The 8558-nt window shown below is 38.2% G+C and overlaps 1 protein-coding gene across 6 annotated transcripts in view; it reads right to left on the bottom strand.

Moving 5' to 3' along the window:
• Positions 1–8138, bottom strand: part of LOC110111655 (protein ALWAYS EARLY 2) — a 105849-nt gene extending 97711 nt beyond the window's left edge. For 4 of the 6 annotated variants that reach the window (XM_020843625.2, XM_020843628.2, XM_020843627.2 and 1 more), the window contains exon 1: positions 8018–8138. The gene's annotated coding sequence lies outside the window, so the exon portion shown is untranslated. Of the gene's footprint in view, positions 1–6767; positions 6950–8001 lie in introns of all 6 variants that reach the window. The other 2 variants (XM_028695966.1, XM_020843626.2) reach the window with 2 other exon arrangements.
• Between the last annotated feature and the right edge of the window lie 420 nt (positions 8139–8558).

The raw sequence follows: 8558 nt of genomic DNA, 5'->3' as shown, positions 1-8558 counted from the left end.
CTGTCCAAACTGCTCCGGACAGCAGTTTTCACTGTTTGGATGCTCCCGGAGGCTGCGTGGCTGCTGGCCAAGTTTTTCCCAACGTCGCCGCTGCTGTCCAAGGTGGTCCCAAGCCTTGAAACTGCTGTTTGGGAGGTTTTGGAAGCTTCCTTTGCTGTTTGGAAACTTCCAACAGCCTCCAAATTGCCACGGACTCGCCGGAGTTGAAGGGAGGGGTGGAAGAAGCCACTAACTTTGCTGATTTTTGAGAAAGGAAGTGAGTGGAGGGCTTAACTTTTGATTTGCTTCTTGAGAATGAAGAAAAAGCCCTCAAATCTCCAACTCCACCTTCCTTGGTTCCCTAGAAGAGCCGCATGCAAGGAGCTTTGGCTCGTTGGAAGAGGGGTGACGGACCAAGCGGTGGAGTTGCAGGCAAGGGAGAGGAGTTCCGCCACCTTCCCTCTCGCTTTCTCGCCTTTCTCCCGCTCTCTTCGCTCGCCTGGGACGGAACCAAAAACGGGGGAGCCGAATGCTCCCCCCTCTCCCGATCTCTCCCTCTCTGTATGTCGAGGCGGAACAAACGGGGGAGCCAAATAATCCCTCTCCCGCTCTCCCTTACGTGCTCTTGGATAGCACAAGCCGCAGCAAAGCACCGCCCAAATGGGCCAATGCCGTCCTCACACACGTGAAAAGAGGGATTGGTAGGGATTTCATGTAAAATCTCAACCCTTGATTTGGAAATTGGATTTGAAAATTTAATTTAGCCCCAATTGATAGATTAGGGCTGAAATTGAGCCCAATTTGGACTCAATTTGAACCGATTTGAGTCTGTTTGGGTCCGATTGGGTCCGATCAAGCTAATTTCATGAAATTAAACTTGAATCGGCGCCGAAATGCGTCGAATTGGGCTCGACGACGCTCGACGGGATTCGATTGGATTTGAATTGGCTTGATTTGATTTAAATTAAATTAAATTTGATTTAATTTAATTAAATCAGAGTTTGATTCGGGTTAATTCCGCCTCGACGACGATCAATTGAGTTGATCGGGCCGACGATGGTCGATTGAGTTGATCGAGCGCGATCGAGCCTTGTCGGGCTCGATTGGGGTTGAGTCGATGCGAAAATATTCGTCAACATCTTCATGTTCCTAAGTCATCTCACAATCACTTGTTTATCTCCATGTTCACCTCAGATAATAACATTTCTATATTTTTATGCTCATGGCTATCAAACAAGGTCAAGATAAACAATCGACCTCTTCTCAAGGTTCTACTTAATAGTTTTTATTCCCTTCAGCTCTCATCTGTCCATCTAGATCCACTAGCTCTTACCGTCTCCGACGACTCCTCCCTTTACGGGCACCATCGCCTCGATCACCCCCTCACAAAGTTGTCATTGCCATCTCCAATATTTGATAGCCATGAGCATAAAAAAGATAGAAATGTTATTATCTGAGGTTATATTGGAGATAAACAAGTGATTGTGAGATAAACAATCGACCTCTTCTCAAGGTTCTACTTAATAGTCTTTATGCCCTTTAGCTCTCATCTGTCCATCTGGATCCACTAGCTCTCACCGTCTCCAACGACTCCTCCCTTTACGGGCACCATCGCCTCGATCGCCCACCTCACAAAGTTGTCATCGTCATCTGCAAGACCAACACTCGCCTAAAAATTTCTAAAACTTCTTATTTTTTGTCTCTCATGTAATGTCGCTAAAGGCCATAGAAATTTTTTTAAGCTTCGAGTAACCATTGTAGTAGAGCTATAGAACTTTTATATTCCGATGTATCAGGACCACCTTCCTCAGTTATCTAACTTCAAGGTTTCAAATATTATACTATCTTTATCGATAATTACTCGCGTTATGTGTGGTTATTTCCAATGAAATCTAAAACTAATGACATCTATTTTCATAAATTTCAAAACCTTCATCCAAAAAAAACTGTCTATGGCGAGGAATAATACATCAATCAACCTCTTAATACCTTCCTCCAAAACCATGGCATCTTACACAAACAACCTCTTCATACCCACCTTACAGTCAATTTGGAGTGTATAGAGAGGGAGAATCTGGAGAGACCAAATTCTTACCTGTGCCGTTGGCCTTGGCTCTTCGGTTCCTACTCCCTGGCTGTCCCGGTTCCCTTGCTTTGGCTATTCGGTTCCTGCTCCCTGGCTGTCCCGATTCTCTGGGTATTGGCTATTCGGTTCTTGTTGTTGTCCCTTCGCTTTCATGATTCTTTGGTTGTTCGGATGGGATGTTTTGGGCGGCTGCTTGGGTGCCTTTTGGGCTCCTTTTTCTCTATTTATAGAGGCTGTTTGTGGCAGTTTTAGGGAGGAAAATATGTGCTAGTTTTTGGAAAGAGAACCTGCGGGTTTTATTCTAGCTTGCGAGCTAGCTTCGTTTCCCTTTCCCCTATACTATTTCGTCTCAAATTTCCTATCTCATTCTTCTCTCCATGGTATCTCTTCCATTGTATCTTTTTTAAAAACTACAAAAGGTTGTAAGGTGTTGTGTCTTTTATTTTAAAGTGTGGTTGTGTTTGGGATATAATAGTATCGTTTTATTCTATTTTTGTTTATGTCTATGTTTTTTATGAAAGAAATATTTGTTTCTTGGCAATCCAAATTTTTGGTTGCATCAAATTGGTATCAGAGCCTTAGGTTGTAGTAGGTCTTCCTTTCTTTGAGTCTTTAAAAAAATGGAAAATCAAGATGTAATAGAATCTATTGGTTACGAAAATCAACCAAGTAATCTCAAAGTCCAAATTCCAACAATCAAATGGGTCCCATCCCAAGAAAGCTCTACCGATCCCATACAAAACGAGCTTTACAAAATTCAACATAAAATGTGCTTGTGTATAGAAAAATACGAGAAGAGAAAGCAACTTCTTCAGACCAAGTTTAAGCAAGAAAGAGAAAAAATCCAAAGAAAGTATGCGGCTTTAATTTTAGAGTTGGATAAGGCTCATTCGACGTGTAAGGAAAGTTTAGATTCGATCTCATCCGGAGATGAGAATTCTCTCTCAGGGTAGAATTGATGTAAGCAATGCCACCCCCACTTTTTTTATATTTGGACTGATGGGGGGCGGTTGTGCTGCTGGCCTTGGTTGTTCGGTTCCTGGTCCCTGGTCCCTGGTTGTCCCGGTTCCCTTGCTTTGGTTGTTCGGTTCCTACTCCCAAGCTATCCCGGTTCTCTGGGTTTTGGCTGTTCGGTTCCTGTTGTTGTCCCTTGGATTTCCCAATTCTTTGGTTGTTCGGGTGGACTGTTTTGGGCGGCTGCTTGGGTGCCTTTTGGGCTCCTTTTTCTCTATTTATAGAGGATGTTTGTTGCAGTTTTAGGGAGTAAAATATGTGATGATTTTTGGAAAGAAAACCTACGGGTTATATTCTAGCTTGCGAGCTAGCTTCGTTTCACATTCCCCACTACTATTTCGTCTAGGATTTCCTATCTCATTCTTCTCTCCATGGTATCCCTTCCATTGTATCTTTTTTCTAAAAACTACAAAAGGTTGTAAGGTGTTGTGTCTTTTATTTTAAACTTTGGTTGTGTTTGGGATATAATAGTATCGTTTTGTTCTATTTTTGTTTGTCTATGTTTTTTTATGAAAGAAAGATTTGTGTCTTAGCAATCCAAATTTTTTATTGCATCAAATTGGTATCAGAGTCTTATATTGTAGTGAGTATTCCTTTAAAAAAAAGAAATTTAAAATGAATAATCAAAACAATTAAGTGGATTGGCAACAAATGATACAACAGTTTGCTAACTTATAACAACAATTGAACAAAATGGCTAACACTTTGGCTAATTTAAATGTGAACAATGCTCCAAATTCTGAAAGTGAAGATGAAATTCCTAGAAATCAAAATAGGCAAAACAGACAATGGGATTATGGAATTAAAATCGATGTAAAAGAATTTGAAGGTAAGCTGCATCTGAAATAATTTCTTGAATGGATAGAAAAAATAGACCAATTTTTTGAATGAAAAGAAATCCCATAAAACAAAAAAGGTATGTTTGCTAGCTTAAAACTGGCGGGTCATGCCTTAATGTGGTGGAAATATCTTCAAAACAATAGGGTAAGAAGAGGAAAATATGTGCTGATTTTTGGAAAGAAAACCTATGGGTTTTATTCTAGCTTGCAAGCTATCTTCGTTTCCCTTTCCCCTCTACTATTTCGTCTCGGATTTCCTATCTCATTCTTCTCTCCATGGTATCCCTTCCATTGTATCTTTTTTTTAAAACTACAAATGGTTGTAAGGTGTTGTGTCTTTTATTTTAAAGTGTGGTTGTGTTTGGGATATAATAGTATCTTGTTGTTCTATTTTTGTTTATGTCTATGTTTTTTATGAAAGGAAGATTTGTGTCTTGGCAATCCAAATTTTTGGTTCCATCAAATTGGTATTAGAGCCTTAGGTTGTAGTGTGTCTTCCTTTCTTTGAGTCTTTCAAAAAAAGGAAAATCATGATGTACTAGAATCTATTGTTGACGAAAATCAACCAAGTAATCTCGAAATCCAAATTACAACAATCAAATGGGTCCTATCCCAAGAAAGCTCTACCGATCTCATACAGAACGAGCTTTACAAAATTCAACATAAAATGTGCTTGTGTACAGAAAAATACGAAAAGAGAAAGCAACTTCTTCAGATCCAGTTTAAGCAAGAAAGAGAAAAAATCCAGAGAAAGTACGCGGCTTTAATTTTAGAGTTGGATAAGGCTCATTCGACGCATAAGGAAAGTTTAGATTTGATCTCATCAGGAGATAAGAATGCTCTCCCAGGGGAGAATTGATGTAAGCAATGCCACCCCCTTTTTTTATATTTGGACTGATGGGGGGCGGCTGTGTTGCTGTTCTTGGCTGTTCGGTTCCTGCTCCCTGGTTGTCTCAGTTCCCTTGCTTTGGTTGTTTGGTTCCTGCTCCCTGGCTGTCCCGATTCTCTGGGTTTTGGCTGTTCGGTTCCTGCTATTATCCCTTGGCTTTCCAGATTCTTTGGCTTTTCGGGTGGGGTGTTTTGGGCAGCTGCTTGGGTGCCTTTTGGGCTCCTTTTTCTCTATTTATAAAGGCTGTTTGTGGAAATTTTAGGGAGGAAAATATGTGCTGATTTTTTAAAAGAAAACCTGCGGGTTTTATTCTAGCTTGCGAGCTAGCTTCGTTTCCCTTTCCCCTCTACTATTTCGTCTCGAATTTCCTATCTCATTCTTCTCTCCATGGTATCTCTTCCATTGTATCTTTCTTCTAAAAACTACAAAAGATTGTAAGGTGTTGTGCCGTTTATTTTAAAGTGTGGTTGTGTTTGGGATATAATAGTATCATTTTGTTCTATTTTTTTTTATGTCTATGTTTTTTTATGAAAGGAAGATTTGTGTCTTGGCAATCCAAATTTTTGATTGCATCATGGGGGGATTGTGAATTTGGGCGATTAAGTCATTGATAAGAGTACATGATTTAGATATCTCAGGTTTATTGTTCAAAATAATTGTGAAATAGATGGGGATATTATTGGTAGAATTCAAGTTGGATGGTTGGAAGTGGAGGAATGCATCTGGTATATTGTGCGATAAAAAAGTGCCCCTCAAACGTAAGAGAAAATTCTATGAAATGGTGGTGAAACCTACAATGCTTTATGGCACAAAATATTGGCCATTAAAAGAGAAGCATAAAATTAAGTTAAGTATTGCAAAGATAAGGATAATTAGTAATTAAATTTATATAATTACTAATTATCCTTATAAGTATCTAATCAATCAATTAATAGGCTATTATTAACTAATTATTTAATTATTTAATTATTATTTACAATATTAATCACCTAATTAATTATTTATATTTTAAATTATATTAATTAAGCTAATTAAATTAATTTCTAATTAAGAAATTAGGAATGAGTCTAATCCTCGGGCTGGCTCTTCGGTTCCTTTGCGGTCGTTCGCGTGAGCGTGCGGTACCCTCTTCGGCTTCGCAGGTTCGCGTGGGTAGAGCTTCAAGCGAGTCAATTGCCATTGCCTGTCTAGGGTTTTCTGCATTTATTCGTTACTGCTTCTCGTGAACTAGAGTTCTGAAAGAGTCAAGCTCCTCCTCCTCCTCCGACGTTGTTCTTGTCGGATCGGAAGTCGCGCCGGGAGCTTGCCGCTAAGGTAACGATATTTCTCCCCTTTCGCGCGCTTCTGCGGTTGGGATTCTTTTTCCCTCGCGCCAAGAATACGATAAACCCGCCTAACCAAAGGATTTCGTAAATCCGAGATTTTCCACGAAAAGAGGGAACTTTCCGTCAACAGCGGCATAGATTTACCATGAGATTTTGTTTTGCATTTTTGGCCTTTTGGCTGGATTTAGCTCAATCCTAAATCCTGCATCGAAACGGCCCCTTAAGTTGATTTTGGTTAGAAACACCCAAATTCGTGAACTGAACCATGCTTTCTTGGTTTCAAGACTTATTGCATTTTACTTGCTAAACTTCAGAACCAATCGAAGGGAACCATTTTTTTGTGCTGGTAAGCTTGTTTTATGAGTTTATTCTGTTATACATTGTGCCCTCATTACAACTTTTCCATGCAAGGACTAATTTCACTTGTTGTTCAATATTGTGATGATAGTTTACTTTAGAAGGACTAAAGTGCTGCAATATCCAGAATTTAGTATTCAATTCTTTGAATGTTATTTATATAGAACTTCGTATGTGACTGAACATTGGCTCAATTAACTAAGCAGCTGAATGATTATCTGATTCTATTACCAAACCAATGCTCCATCCCGGTCTAATGATAAAGAAATTTTGCTTACTTTTGGTCTGTTTGCTTGTAGACTTGGCATTTCTTCTGCCCTTTTAAAGCTCCCTCTTCAATTCCATAAATGATTCTTAGGCTATTGAAAATATGTCTGAATCGTTTGTCTATTAGAGTAATCCATGCTTAGAGTACTGGTGGATCAAGTTGCACATGTATCACTTGAGTTGGCCCATCCTCCTGATTGAGACAGGAGTGATTAGAATCTTATGGAGGTTTATAAGTCTACAATAACAACAACAACACCAAGTTTTTATTCTATTACGTGGGGTCAACTATATGAATCCTTTGTCTCCATTGTGTCATATTAAGTGTTAAATTCTCATTTAAATCTCACAAAAAACGGTCATTTCTTATATTTTATAACCAAGTATTTTTAGGTGTACTTCTCCCTGTCTTAACATAGGCCAGCTCTAAGATATCTACTATTCTAACCGGGCATCAGAAGGCCTGCATTTTATGTGACCAAACTATCGAAGGCGACTCTCTCTAATCTTATGTGTCATATGAGCTACTCCAACCTTTTCACATGTATACTATTGTTCATTCTATCTCAAGATTACTAGCTCGATGATATGATGACAATACCTCCCATACAAAAAAGAATAAAGGTAAGAATTAATGAGTTCTTGTTATTCACTTAACCTATATGCTCTCTATACATAAAAAGGGTAAATACCGCCAGAAATTCTAAAGCAGCTAAGGAGGAACGACAATTTATTCCCAGCTTCCTCATTTGAAAAATGTCGGATAGGAATCCTATGTTTCATCAAAAAACAGAACCATAGAGAACATAATCGCCAAGAAACCACCTGAGCTCAATTGCACAGAAAAATAGCTCCTTTAATTAAAAAAAAAAAGGTTTGACGAGCTTCCCTTAATCAACTCCCATATATAGAAATAGTAAGTGATCTCCAAAGACTGCAGCAATATATCGAGTTGAGTGGGGAAAGGAAAACTTCTTAGGAATATTCGGTAAAATAATCGATTCCATCGTACCATCCGCTTTAAACTCATCCTTAGAAGATGATTTAATTCCTTCCATAAGTTCAATCGAGTGATTGAAACAAGAAAATACTCTTTATCCATAGTTTTATCTCTATTTACAAAGATCCGAGCCGGATCTTCATAATCGCAAACCTCCGTCGAAACCCCAAAAGGGCCCGACGACATAACCAAACTAAATCCAAAATAAGAAATCAGAAAGGAGGAAGGAGAAAGAAATCGCAAACCAATCAGTTTCACTACCAAAATCCGATCGCTCCGACAAGGAAGACGAAAATCGCTTGCAGACGCTCCAAGAACTTCGCCCAGCCGCTCCGGTCAGGTTTTTGGGTTTTTGGGTTTTTGGTTTAGGTTTAGTTATTTTTATTAGTTTAGTTTAGTTTATTTAGTTAGTTTGTTATTATTATTTATTAGTTTAGATTAGTTTAGTTTAATTATTAGTTATTATTATTTAATTACACAACTCTCTTTGGCCTATTGGTTGAGAGCTTAGGCTTCCAACTAAGAGGTCTAGGGTTCGAGTCTATGTGTATGCGTTGTATGTGTGAGTTTGCCTTAAATGATCAAAATGTCCCAAAAAAAAATTATTATTTAATTTATTTATTATTAGTTTAGTTAGTTTTCAATTAGTTATTTATTATTAGTTTAGTTTAGCTATTTTATTAGCTTAGTTTACTTATTAGTTTAGTTTAGTTATTATTGTTTATTATTATTATTACTTATTATTATTTTTAGTTATTATTATTAGTTTATTTAGTTTAATATTTAGATATTAGTTTAGTTT

The sequence above is a fragment of the Dendrobium catenatum genome, unplaced genomic scaffold, assembly GCF_001605985.2.
Source record: "Dendrobium catenatum unplaced genomic scaffold, ASM160598v2 fragScaff_scaffold_72, whole genome shotgun sequence".
Taxonomy (NCBI): Eukaryota; Viridiplantae; Streptophyta; class Magnoliopsida; order Asparagales; family Orchidaceae; genus Dendrobium; species Dendrobium catenatum.
This window is presented reverse-complemented; position numbering and strand designations above follow the sequence as displayed.